Source organism: Entelurus aequoreus, linkage group LG05, assembly GCF_033978785.1.
Source record: "Entelurus aequoreus isolate RoL-2023_Sb linkage group LG05, RoL_Eaeq_v1.1, whole genome shotgun sequence".
Taxonomy (NCBI): Eukaryota; Metazoa; Chordata; class Actinopteri; order Syngnathiformes; family Syngnathidae; genus Entelurus; species Entelurus aequoreus.
In genome coordinates, this window is record NC_084735.1 from 32067020 (window position 1) to 32082074 (window position 15055).

The 15055-nt window shown below is 39.8% G+C and overlaps 1 long non-coding RNA gene across 3 annotated transcripts in view; it reads right to left on the reverse strand.

Annotated features, from left to right (window-relative positions):
* Positions 1 to 15055, reverse strand: part of LOC133649697 (uncharacterized) — an 89945-nt gene that overhangs the window by 38238 nt on the left and 36652 nt on the right. The window contains exon 6 of one of the 3 annotated variants that reach the window (XR_009826121.1): positions 2225 to 2394. The exons of the other annotated variants lie outside the window; for them this stretch is intronic. This is a non-coding gene — a long non-coding RNA (uncharacterized LOC133649697). Of the gene's footprint in view, positions 1 to 2224; positions 2395 to 15055 lie in introns of those variants that run through there. 3 annotated transcript variants of the gene reach the window in all.

Consider the following 15055-nt stretch of genomic DNA (forward strand, 5'->3'; position numbering starts at 1 on the left):
CTGGTATACACAAGCTATGGAGATGATATCAGTAGAACAAACTGCATTTGGTTTAGATAATAATGAGTCATATATTGGAATATGGGATCCATTATTTAAATTTGTTTCAACTATTAAATGAACCCAAATATGACTTATTATATCTTTGTGGAAAATATTGGACACAGTGTGTTGTCAAGCTTGTGAGATGTGATGCAGGTGTGGGCCACTGTGACACTATTGTTCATTTCTATTTTTTTTATTAATTTGTATTAATGTTTTTAATGATAATATCAATGAGGTTTTTTTTTAATCACTGCTATTTTGAAATTATTACTAATATTGATGCTGTTGTCGATAATGTTCATTTTTGTTTCACTACATTTGTATTGTTCCGTGACATGTTTGTGTGTCCTCAATTGCTCTCAATTGCTCTGTTTGTTGTTATTCTTAACGTTGCTGGGACGGGTTTGGGTTTGGAATTGGATTGCATTATTGTGGTATTGTTGTGTATTGTTTTGTTGATTGATTAATAAATTAATTTAAAAAAATAAAATTAAAAAAAATAAACAGGTATGAATCGGTAAGAAATGTTGGTTTTGCATATTAGGTCCGGTAAAAAAAAAAATTCATATTGAAAATCCATTCAATTAGGCAGCACGGTGGTACAAGGGTTAGCGCGTGTGCCTCACAATAACAAGGTCCTATGTTCTATCCCCAGGCTCTGGGTCTTTCTGTGTGGAGTTTACATGATCTCCCAATGACTGTGTGGGTTCCCTCCGGGTACTCCGGCTTCCTCCCACCTCCAAAGACATCCATCCAGCCATCCATTTTCTACCGCTTATCCCTTTCGGGATATTAGGCCCACCTCCAAAGACATGCACCTGGGGATAGGTTGATTGGCAACACTAAATTGGCCCTAGTGTGTGAATGTGAGTGTGAATGTTGTCTGTCTATCTGTGTTGGCCCTGCGATGAGGTGGCGACTTGTCCAGGGTGGACTCCTTCTTCCGTCCGAATGCAGCTGAGCTAGGCTCCAGCACACACCCCGCGACCCCGAGAGGGACAAGCGGTAGAAAACTGATGGATGGATCCATTGAATTGCTCAGGACCCACTCATAACACCACATGTGGGTCCCGCGGACTAACTACATTGAAAACCTATCAACATTACTGACATAGTAATTCTGCTAATCAGTCATTGTCATATCTTGTTTTCTTACACTTCTATGTCTCATTTGCAAGTATGCATATGAATAATATTAGTTAAATTGTTTTTTTGACAGCCCTAATAAAAAAAAATTAACAACCTAGTAAAGCATCAGAGTTTAATCTATTAAACTATAGAAATGCTTCATTATCTGACTTGGTGTTGTGTTCTTTTGCTCAGTACTTTATAGATAAATACATACAGTATGGGAAAATGCCCAAACATGTTTCCATCATAAAAAATGTGTGATCCTATTCTAAAATAATTGGAATAATAATAATAACAATTTGTCCAAATTCTTGTTTAACATTATTTGTTATCTCAGCTGCATCATTATACTGTACTGTTAGATTTAAAGCATTTATATGTTTACATGGTTGTCACCGTACTCTCTTTGACAAAGAGAGGGCAATAAAGACATTTTCTAATGCAAGTGTGCCTCTCATTAAAAAAAAGATTAAGAGATGTGACTCCCCAACTTTGGGCCCCTTTCCTGTACATGCACATGGGTTGTTTAAGGACACAGTGAACTAGACTACCCGATCAAGTAAAGAGGCCGTGCAGGGGGAGTAAAGACAGGACGGCCAAATGGAAGAATTTTCATGGAATCCAACGAGCTAAAGCTGCTGGCTTAATACATGGAGGGCGTGGAAAGTGGTAAAAGAAAGAGAGTGGATTGGCTGAATCTGAACAGGGAGGGAGGAGCCTGTTACCCAGGAGGAGCGGCACATAGGTTTGTGGTTGGCGGAGGATAGTGGGTGTGCTAGTATCTACCAACAAGACAAAAGTTACAGTAAAAGTGAGCGACACCATAGAGACACTGTGACATGAAACAGCCGTTTGAAGACTTCAGGTCTGATTATTTAAAACTCAAGATTCAAGCTCAGTTCAGAGCAGTTTCATGTCGATCTGGTTTTGAAGTATACACCCCGTTCCACCTTCGCTCTCAGGAGAAGAGAAGTGCCACAAAGACATTCTCCTGTTGCCCCCTCCTGTTCTCCATTTTCCTCCCCCTTGTTACCTTGTCTCCCCCTCTCCAAGGTCCCTCTCCTGTTGCTCCCCTTTCTGTGTGTGTGTCTGGGTCCTGCAGGAGAGGCTTTGTCTGTGAACACTGGAGCCCAGACCGGCTCATGGGGGCCATATCCATGAATACCCACACTGTTAGACCCGCTCTTTTACTTCACACCACTTTCTCTGCTGGAATGCCTGGGCAGTGAGGTAAGAAACACACACACACACACACACATAGACACACACACGCACACGCACACGCACCCATCAGACACAAACTGAGTGAGTCATGCAGTGATGAAAAGCCAGTGTTTTGTGTGTGAACCCGCTCACCCTGGACTCACATCCTGAGATCCTTTCTCCTCCATCAGTCCCTGCCAAGTTCTCCCTCTAATTAAAGACTATTGGGTCCAATAGCAGTGGCCCAATCGCCCCCAGACCAAGCCTCATCCCCAATCCAAAGAGCTCCCGAGTATAGCTTCCACGGAATGTGAATGACTGGGGTGATTAACAAATTCTCAGGGTTTCTAATTCCTTTGTTCATGGTGTACTTGGCTACAAGATCCTTGGTAGCTTTACAGAAAATCTGTCCAAATAAACAACCTTGAACCGAATAAAAAACTCTTAAGAAGGAGCTCATTTTTTAAATAAATATTATTGACTTAAAGGCCTACTGAAACCCACTACTACCGACCACGCAGTCTGATACTTTATATATCAATGATGAAATCTTAACATTGCAACACATGCCAATACGGCCGGGTTAGATTACTAAAGTGTAATTTTAAATTTCCCGTGAAATATCCTGCTGAAAACGTCTCGGTATGATGACGTCTGCACGTGACGTCACGGATTGTAGAGGACATTTTGGGACAGCATTGTGGCCAGCTATTAAGTCGTCTGTTTTCATCGCAAAATTCCACAGTATTCTGGTCATCTGTGTTGGTGAATCTTTTGCAATTTGTTCAATGAACAATGGAGACAGCAAAGAAGAAAGCTGTAGGTGGGAAGCGGCGTATTAGCGGCTGGCTGCAGCAACACAAACACGTATCCGGTGTTTCATTGATTACATTACCGAAAGATGACAGTCAAGCTTTACCATTGGCCTGTGGAGAACTGGGACAACAGAGACTCTTACCAGGAGGACTTTGAGTTGGATACACAGACGCGGTACTGTGAGTACGCAGCTGCGGCTTCCAAACATTTGATCGCTTGCCCGTACGTGCGTGCCGCTATGTGCATGTCACGTACGTAACGTTGGGGACTTTGGGGAAATATATGTGCTGTATGAACTTTGGGGAGGTGAACGGTACTTTGGGCTGTGGGATTGAGTGTGTTGTGCAGGTGTTTGAGTTGTATTGGCGGGTTATATGGACGGGAGGGGGGAGGTGTTTGTTATGCGGATTAATTTGTGGCATATTAAATATAAGACTGGTTGTGTTGTGGCTAATAGAGTATGTATAGGTCTTGTGTTTATTTACTGTTTTAGTCATTCCCAGCTGAATATCAGGTCCCACCCGCCTCTCACAGCATCTTCCCTATCTGAATCGCTTCCATTGCCCTCTAGTCCTTCACTCTCACTTTCCTCATCCACGAATCTTTCATCCTCGCTCAAATTAATGGGGAAATCGTCGCTTTCTCGGTCCGAATCGCTCTCGCTGCTGGTGGCCATGATTGTAAACAATGTGCAGATGTGAGGAGCTCCACAACCTGTGACGTTACGCGCATATTGCCTGCTACTTCCGGTACAGGCAAGGCTTTTTTATCAGCGACCAAAAGTTGCAAACTTTATCGTCGATGTTCTCTACTAAATCCTTTCAGCAAAAATATGGCAATATCGCGAAATGATCAAGTATGACACATAGAATGGACCGGCTATCCCCGTTTAAATAAGAAAATCACATTTCAGTAGGCCAGGGGTCGGCAACCTTTACCACTCAAAGAGCCATTTTGGCAAGTTTCACAAATTAAAGAAAGTAATGGGAGCCACAAAAAAAAATTTAAAATTTAAAATGAAAAACACTGCATACAAAGCTTAAACGCTTTGTGCTATGTTAACTAGGGGTCTCCGACACACGCACCGGCACGCACTTTAATGTGGAAATTTGATGTTAGTGCAGCCCGCGAGTTTTGAATGAATGGCGCTTGATAGCATCATACTTGCCAACCCTCTCATTTTTCCCGGGAGACTCCCGAATATCAGAGCGTGATGACACTGCATTTGGCGCCCTCTACAGTCTGCCCTAACAGTGTACCTGCTCGACCACACGTAGTATGCAATTTCAGCTTGCTCACGTAAGTGACAGCAAGGCGTACTAACTCAGCAGCCACACATCTTACACTGACGGTACCAATACCCAGAATCCCATGCAGCCCTAACTCTTCCGCTCAACCAACGCACGGAGAGGGGGGGGGGTTGATGTGTGGGGGGATTTGGTGGTAGCGGGGGTGTATAATGTAGACCGGAAGAGTTAGGGCTGCATAGGATTCTGGGTAATGGTTGTGTTGTGTTTATGTTGTGTTACGGTGGGATGTTCTCCAGAAATGTATTTTTCATTCTTTTTTGGTGTGGGTTCACAGTGTGGCACATATTTGTAACGTAACAATGTTAAAGTTGTTTGATACGGCTACCGTCAGTGTAAGCTGTGTGGCTGATGACTAAGTATGCTTTGCTGTCTCCTGTGTGTGCAAGTAATAACAACATGCAACATGTGGCTGGACTGGCACGCTGTATGTAAATGCTATAGAGGACAATTACTGCAGTGCAATTAGGGCACGCCCTTTATTTAGTAATTAGAGTGTAAATAGGATTATTTTTTCCCTGGGAGTAATCTATGAGGGACACTGAGATCCATAAATCTCCTGGGAAAATCGGGGGGGTCGGCATGTATGTAGCTGAGCCGCATCAGAGTGGTCAAGGAGCCGCATGCGGCTCCGGAGCCGCGGGTTGCCGACCCCTGCAGTAGGCCTTTAAAGGAGGTTGAATAATGTGACTTAAACATGGATACATTCAACTGATGATGTAACTGTATCTCTTAGGCTGGATTTACACTTGCACATACTTCATATGACAAAATAAAAAAATGTTTGCTCCCCAGAGGCAAAAATAAGGGTCATGGCAGCGTAAACTGACAAAAAATGCTTAGAATTGGACATCAGGTCAGAATCAGGCTGGATGTCTATTTACAAAATGATATTGACTGCTGTATGAATCGATCAATACGGATTGATATATAGTGATCAATGACAAGCAGGTCTACATAGTCAATAAAAACAATTAATCGAACAATAAATGAAAATTAACTCGTTAAATTTTCCGGCATCAATAAATTGCCTTTTGATTGTCCATGTGTGTTTTTTTTTTTGTCTGTCGCTTCCATTTAGGGTGCAAGAGGGTTCACTCTCAGCAACTGAGTGTGTTTATTCAATAGTAGGATGAAATGAACAGAGTGAATCTTCTTATCAGTCATCCACAGTCTTAGTCTCGGTGGGCGGAGGCGGGACCGCTAGCTTACACACATAAACAGACAGAGCCTCGCTAGTTGCTAGTGAGAAGCACTGGAAAATAACACAATTTAGGAGGAAAAAGTATGATTACAGAGACAAAAAAATCAAATGAGCAAGATGAGCTCATCAACACAGATGAACAAGCCAATAGGCCACATTTTTTGGAAAGTGATGACAAGAACAACAACAAAAAAACAACTAACTGACTAGGATGGGAATCAATAACCAGTTCCTGTTCAGAACCGGTTCGCAGTGTATCAATTCTTTGGAACCATTTGCCATTTTTTCAAACGATTCCTTTAACAATGTATAAGGGCAAGAATAACGTAATTACGCAACACGAATAGTGACGTCAGGCAGCAACATGGCGCCCATGCCGCAACAACGCTCCAAAGTTTGGCTACATTTTACAAGAAAAGATTGCAACAGCGCTACCTATAATAAATGCAAGCGAAGGACATACAAACAATATGCTGAAACATTTGAACTCACAGCATGCGATAACTATACTGTAAATGAATGTTGCGATTTTGAACTGCATCGATCTCGTCCCTGTAGCAGTCATCTGGAGTAACTAAAAGGTACTAACACAGCCTACAATGTTAGCGCTATTACCTGTTAACTTGAAATAAATGCCTTCTCATTTAGATGAGCATGAGGAGAGACAGATTTTGACTGTTCACGTCTACGGTACCACTCTCCTTCCACCACAGCAGGGAAGAGTGGAATGACTCAGGCCAGGATAGACGAAATTCATCGAGCTTGCAATAATTTGCCACAGTGCTCTTGACTTTCGGTGGGTGAATGTTCAATTGTAGTCAGAGAAAAGTTGCATGTTTTTCTTCAACCAAATTTTTACAGTCATTTCCATTATACAGGTGGAACTCATAAATTTAGAATATCGTGTCAGAGTCAATTCATGTCAGCAATTTAACATCAATTGTGCAACTAATATGTTATATTAACTCATTACATGCAAAGTAAGACATGTCAAGCCTTTATTTCTGATCATGTTGATCATTATGGTTTACAGTTTTTGAAAATCCTACATTTTCTGAGATTTTTAATTCAAGTGTAAGCCATGATCATCAAAATAATATCAAAAAAGGCTTGAAATATCGTGAGTTGCATGTTATGAGTTTATGTCATATTTTAGTTTCACATTGTAGATCTAAACAACCCTTTGCACAATATTGTAATTTTTTGAGATCACCAGTATATTTTCTAGGGAGATTCCTAAAAGTTTTTAAAATGTTAATAAGTATTAGATTATTGTATAATTTCCACATATGTTTTTTTTTTTTTTACTTCTACAGAAGTATAATTTATTTATTGTATGTATTTATTTTTTAGTTGTTTTTATCTATGCTACTGTGCCTCTTAAGACCTCACTGCTAGCTTTGTTAGGTCACGTTATTTATAAACTAAACAAAATTGATGCTAATCCACCTTTTTGTTCTCTTTTTTTTCCCAAATGAGAATCGATAAGAGAACCGATGAAGAACCGAATCGTTAAGCAGAAACGAAGTGGAATCGGAACCGGAAACATTTTAGCAATTACAATCCCTACACCTGACCCAGTTCTTCAAACTGTGGACAAACTGTATTTTAAGACGTTAAATATTTTTTAAGTGCAAGTTTTACTAACAGAGAAAAAAAGGCAATTTTACTTTTATGTTTGTTTATTTATTTAGAATAATTGAAAGGTATTCACCTTCCAATTACTGTACAAAAGTAAAAATTAAATACTACTGACATAAAAATGTATTATTACATATTATTACATTATTATTACCGTAGTTTCCGCACTATAAGGCGCACCTTCAATGAATGGCATATTTTAAAACTTTGTTCATATATAAGGTGCACCGCATTACAAGGTGCATAGAATAGACGCTACAGTAGAGGCTGGGGTTACGTTATGCATCCATTAGATGGAGCTGCGCTAAAGGGAATGTCAACAAAACAGTCAGATAGGTCAGTCAAACTTTATTGTTCGGTTGGTAGAGTGGCCGTGCCATCAACCTGAGGGTTGCAGGTTCGATTCCCGCTTCCGCCATCCTAGTCACTGCCGTTGTGTCCTTGGGCAAGACACTTTACCCACCTGCTCTCAGTGCCACCCACACTGGTTTAAATGTAACTTAGATATTGGGTTTTCACTATGTAAAGCGCTTTGAGTCACTAGAGAAAAGCGCTATATAAATATAACTCACTTCACTTCACTTCATTAATAGATTACAAACCAGCGTTCTGACAACTCTCTTCACTCCCGAAATGAATAAACAGCTGTTTTATTATTTTCCCCGAGGTAAAGTCAGTGACGTGAGGTTTTGTTTATCTTTTAACAACAGCAAGGTATAACATGTAGTGCAACATTTATATCACATAGTGGAGGGGAACTTTTCCCTGATTCAATAAACACGTAAAAAACAGTGATACTGTTACGGTAAATCAAACGTTATTGCAATCACAATATAGTAACACTCGAAATAGTGCAGAGCAATAACAATATATCAATAACTCAACGTTGCTCAAACGTTAATGTCACACAACACAACACACAAAATAAACATGAAAAGCTCACTTTATTAAGTTATTCCTCATCCACGAATTCCTCGAATTCTTCTTCTTCAGTGTCCGAATTAAACAGTTAGGCGGATACGGCATCCAACATGCCAGGCTCCGTCTCGTCAAAGTCGTCATTAATGGAGTCAGTGTCGCTGCTGCTCTATTCCCGTGTTCTACTGCGTGACTGATCGTCTTAAGTTTAAACTCTGCGTCGTAAGCGTGTCTCTTAATAGGAGCCATTTTGGGGTCTTTACATAAACAAACAAATGGAAATGAAACGGCACGCCTCGTGCAGTCATATATCCCAGCATTGACCGAGCGCTTCTTCTTCTACGGGGGCGGCTGCTTACCGTAGAAGAAGAAGTTCTTCTTCTACAGGGGAAATTGAAGACGGGGGAAAATTAAGTCGGCGGCTGCTTACCGTAGTTGCGATTGATTGATTGATTGAAACTTTTACCTGTTGGAGGCTCAATATTGGTCCATATATAAGGCACACCGGATTATAAGGCGCACTGTCAGCTTTTGACAAAATTGGAGGTTTTTAGGTGCGCCTTATAGTGCGGAAAATACGGTACATATTATGTGTTACGTCTGGGTCGCATGGTTTTGCGGTGGTCGCTTCCCCAAGATGCAGAAGGACGTCAGGAAGCAGTGTGCAGGTAAGATAATGATTTATTCTAATAACAAAGCAAAATAATGTAGAAGGTTGTGTCGCTGGGAAAGCACACATGAAGCTCGAGGATAACTTAGCATAGCAAAATAGAGACAAAAGAAACAATAGTTGTAGTGTAAAGCCAATACAAACAGTCACATGTAGCGAACAAGACTGCCAGGACGAGTGCAGGTATAAATAGCTCTCTGATTAGTGATCAAGAGCTGGTGAGCATCCCGACCACTAATCAGAGGGCAGGTGCAGAGTATCAGTGTCCATGGAAATTAAAAAAACTAAAGAGGTTGCTGAAAACAGAAATAGAAAATGAACTAAGGATATTATAAACTAAACATAACATTAACCGGCCAACAGATCATGATGATTACATTATGATTACATTATAGCTTATTTTGTTCTCAAAATAATGCTGATCATAATGTTGTTTATCAGCACAAAATTGTGGGACAATATATCGTCAGGCAAAACTTTATCAGCCCAAGCCTATGTTTACCCAAACCTATGGGCAGGCAAATCAGCTATTTGGTATTTGTAAGTCACTCTGCCATAGCCTTGCAATGATGTCAAAAATGTAAATCTCAAAGCAACATTTATTCATCAATGACAGCTTAGTGACAATTTAAAACTTGCTGAGTAGTGTTGGCACAACTGTCAAGAAAACAAAGCATGTGAGGACAGATCGTGACAGACCTGTCTTAAAACCTTGGTTTCTCGAAAACAGGTAAGGACACATCAAAATGTAACACCTTCTCATGCAGCCTTATGCTCTTGAATATAGTGGTATGACTTATTTCATGCGGAACATGAAACAAATTGGAACTAAAATTTAAAATATAACACTATGGTTCTGTTGCTTCATAATGTGTTTATTTGACATATATTCTTCATGGCCCATCAAAATTTTTAATGTTGGTAAAAGTAGCAGGCAGACCTTTCCAAAAATGTGAATTGGAAAAGACAGAGCTAGGTTGGAAAATCTCCTTTCACAAACCTGTGGATGATGTCATAGACACTAGGCCTTTGCAGCATCTACAGTCTGCGGTCACTCATTTCTTCCTCAACAAGCTACTCCTTTTCATTTTGGACAACGCTCTCCAGCAATTGCGTCACCTAGACATTCTAGTAAACAACTTACAAATGACTCCGGTTTGGAAAATGCCAACTATTACACAAGCATTACCAGACTGTTACAAATGTTTGCCATGGAGGCAGAGTAAGCCAGCCAATGAGCTGCGTCTAAGCGGTGCCACTAATTAGAACGAAAGAATGAGACCAATGAGTGTATCGAAACAAACAAGTGCCAATAAGCCTTCGCAACTTGTCATGAAATAAATGTTTCAATGACCGCCATTTCAACTCAACAAGTAAGAATGGCACCAACATTCGATAGTAAGTGGAACCATTACTCCCAAGTTTATATAAACAAGGTTCATCTGTAAAAGCCTGAATAGTAAAATTGTTTGTACCTGACAAGTTTCGGCTACCTTGCCTCTGCAGCCTTCATCAGAGGTATCACGTGATGTTGTTATGACGTTGTCTGTGATGAGTTATATGGGTTGTACCATCCCACCTGAGGTAGTGGGATGGCAGTGGCCGCACTTTGCTGTCTGATGGTTTGTCGGACAGCCAGGAAAGGCCCTGCCAGACTGAGTCCTAGGTGTGGAAGAGTTGGTAAGCTCTTTCATCCTGGTTTACAATGTTTTGGGGCCCGCTTACTGATTTCAACCCAGGGCCGGTTCTAGACAGACATATAGAGGGGGCAGTCAGAAATGTGAAAGGGGCATAATGTGTACATGCTGTGCTAATACATTGTTTTCTTCATTAAATTTAGTTGTTAGCTATGTGTCCAACTCCAACCTGGAGAAGTGGGTTGAACTTTACACCTGTAAAACTTGGGTGTACCACCTGAAGACTAAGCTCCTTCTACTACTCCTACTGGTATAGATCTTAAGGTGGCAATCCCTCAGAGGGGATTGTGGGGGGACTAAAAAACAAAATAAAGTATCCTTCATCCACATTTTATCACCCATCCCAACATTTATCTTAATAAATGGATAGCATAATTATTACATTTTGTTTAACCTTAAATAGGACTTCACACACAATAGTCAATATTAACAGAAAGGTACAGTACTCTTATGAATAACACAAAAACATTCTCCTCAAACTAGTTCATCATCATGATAGCTGCATCATGCCTCAAAGTTTCAACTTCAAAACTATTTTTTACGCTACACCTCTGGCAAAGCAGATATGCATGTGTGTTGTGAAACGGAGTTACGATACATGCCTTCACCATAATTTGTTCATGAACGCAGGAGACCCGGAAATAGCAAATACACATATCTACATAACTGTAAGTTAAAGATGTCCCGATGACTTGCTTGCTGATAGCATCATATAGTGTCAAAAATAAAATGTGTCTGCTTCACTTTCCCTTAGATGTACACAATACGATGTGGAACACGTTAAATCCATACGTTATTGTTTTGGCGCCGCCAGTGAGAAATTCAACTTCCTCATCTCAAAAGAAAAAGCATCTGATTGGCACACCTTCGTAGCTAATCCCCACCCTATCTCATATGTACACTATTAAAGAACTGTGAATGAATATATTCTGAACTCGTCGCACCCATCTACAAAACAAAATTAAATATGATAGGATTTCGTTTCTGACAACATTTTTGTGTCGTTTTTATTTGTCGACATTGGTTTACTGAGGGCCGAGTAGAGGGGTGTGTGTGTCCGTGTGTATGCAGACTCGCATAGCATGACACAGCGGACGAAGAGACAGAGATGAGATACTATTGTATCGTTTCCTTTTTTTTGCGGATTTCTCCGCTACTGCCAATAATTTTGTCAACTTGTAATATATACGTTTTTGTGTATATATTGAAATGTACTTCCTAAACTTTAAAAGTTTTGAAATAACATTTACTTCTTGCTCTTATGTAGAGCCGGCCTCGTTTCAACCGCCTCTTTGATCCACCGATGGAACTTGACATAAGGCCCCTGTTGTTCCGGATACAGGGTCCAATAGGGCTGATCTTGCCAATAGTTTTAATACAAACTTTTGTACTTTTTTTGCTTCTATTGGGGAAAATCTATCTAGTAAAATAAGTCAACCCCCAGGGTGTTCCTTTAAAGAATTTCTATCAGGCAGCTACTCTAGCTCTTTTTTCATGCAGCCAACCGACATCAATCATCTTAATACGATCATTATGGGCCTGAAGTCATCACATACAGCTGGAGTGGACGGGATATGTAGCAAAATCTTGAAAGCCATAGCAAATGTGATCACAAATCCTCTTTGTCACTGTATAAATCTGTCACTTAGTGCCGGCATTGTACCCAAAATGTCCAAAGTGGCAAAAGTAATCCCTATTTTTAAATCAGGTGATAAAAAAGATATGAACAATTATAGGCCAATTTCAATTTTACCAACATTTTCAAAAATATTTGAGAAAGTGGACTATAACCGACTGAATGGCTTTCTAGAAAAACGAGATATCCTTGTCCCCTCTCAATATGGTTTTCGTAAAAAAAAGCACCACCTGTATGGCTATACTCGACCTCTTGGAAAGAGTCAATGACTGTATTGAAGAAGGAGAATGCGGTATTGGCATTTTTTTGGATCTGTCCAAGGCCTTTGACACAATAGACTTTGAGATCTTATTGTATAAGCTATACCACTATGGTGTCAGAGGGGTACCTCTCGAATGGTTCCGTTCTTACCTATAAGGAAGGCAACAATGTGTATGCATCAATGATCACAATTCACCCTGTATGACCATCAATTATGGGGTTCCGCAGGGATCCATCTTGGGGCCTCTCCTTTTCATCATATACATAAATGATTTCATAAACTCCTCCGAAACTTTTCATAAAATAATTTTTGCTGACAATACAAATTTGTTTCCCTCACACAGTAGCCTACTCGATCTACAAGTAACTGTCAATCCAGAGCTTTTGAAAGTGGATTCCTGGTTTAAATGCAATAAGCTCTCACTTAATGTTAATAAAACACATGTTATTTTATTTAATTCTAATAAAAATCAGACAAATACTGAGCACTGCCATATCAACATCAATGGACAGGAAATACAGAGAGTGAACTCCACAAAATTCCTGGGGGTCATCATTGACGAATACCTCAATTTCAAATGTCACATTAGCCATCTGTTAAACAAATTATCCAAATATGTTGGCCTGTTCTTTCACCTTCGTCATTATCTTCCTCTTTATGCTCTACTTACTCTATATAAAACTCTCTTTGAACCACATCTAAACTACTGTAATGTCATCTGGTGTAACACCTTCCCTAGCTACCTTCACAAATTAGAATCCAGGCAAAAGAAAATCATACGGGCCCTGTCATGGTCCAAGTTTAATGCCCCCACTCGACATCTTTTCCATAATTATCATCTCTTAAGACTGACAGAGTTCAATATTTATCACAATGCTTGTCTGACCTATCAAGTCATCCACAGGCTGAATCTTAGGCTCTGTAGCTTGGTTCCTATCTATCATCCCCAGCATGCCCACAACACTCGTAACTTAGATCTGATATCAGGTAAACATCGTCTACTGGCTTGTACTGCTCGAAGTGTTGTATGCAGGGGACCAAAGATTTGGAACCGGCTTGATGAGAGCCTCAGGATGCTGTATTCTTTCTCCAAATTCAAAAAGAAACTGAAATCTTACCTATTAACCACCTATTTCTAATGCCTCATGTGGGGTAGACTACTGTTGGGTTTTGCATGGTTGAATGTATGTATGTATGTGTATGCTTGCTTTAGTACTATTATTTTGTGTTTATCATTTAGCGTTTTTTGTGCTTGCCACCATGTTTCCGCATTCTATGTATATACTGTCCTCTGGACCCACTGCCAAAAGCTTCTTCTAGCTTATTTGGGGGGCCCTTTCACTTACCAACATCCTTAAATTATATTCAGTACTATTGTATTTGTTCTATGGTATTGTGAATAAACTTGAAACTTAAACTTAAACTTAACTTGTTGTTTGCCATTCTGTTGACCTTGGCCGCAAGGGTTATCTTTCTTGCAGTGGTCTGAAATGGCTGATTTAATTTTTTTCTGCATTGCTTTCGTTCTTATTTTACAGGTGAGCGTTCCACCTGTTTTCTTTTCACATTCTTTCTGGTGTTCCTTTTTTCGTGTGCTGAACTGTCCGCCTGTCTTCCCGATGTATGTTTTATTGCAGGTTAGTCCAGGGATCTCATATATTACATCAAACTGTTTCTCAGGAGAGATCTGATCTTAGTTGAGGTAGGAATCTTTGGGCACCTAATGACAATCATTGGTAAAGAAGAAGAAAGAAGATTTGATTACAATTCAGTAGCTACAATTCGATTAAAAATTTATTATTGATGCATCTTCAATTTATTGATGCAGTTTTACATTTATTTTCGTTTCACAAAATAAGCGTTTATCACTTGTAATTGCAGCGCATTTTTAATAAGAAAAAGTTAAATTAATTCCCATCACATTTATTAAATTATTGGAAATGTGTGCAAAACTGGAACATAAGTGCCCTAAAATAAAGGAGCTGGTCCGATCACTTAGTGAGGTGGCTCACTGTAGTCAGCCACATTTTAGAACTGCATGCATGACTTTATGTACAATGAATAAATTGATTAACAATTATTTACACTTACTAATTAATTTTATAATCCTCTATGTCCGAATTGCAATGCATCTAAAAATCGATTATCTCCCCCAGTTCCAATCTTCCTAGGGTGTACTAAGATTTGGCAAAGCTTGATGTGTGGCTTCACTGGCGTTCTGAAAGACGGGGGACACTGCCATCCCGCTACCTCGACGTCACAAAAATATAACATGACATCTCTGATGAATGCTGCAGAAGCAAGGTAGGCGAAACTTGTCAGGTACAAACAATTGTATTATTCAGGCTTTAATAGACAAATCTTGTTAATATAAATGTATTACCAGTAGGCCAAATAAACCTCTTCACTACATTACTCAATGTTTTTTGAAGGATAAGCGCTACTCTTAAGTATTTCTGTATAGTCATTGAGTATAACTTTAACACACCTCACAGTTCAATGGCTCCTTTGTACGTTGATTTTCA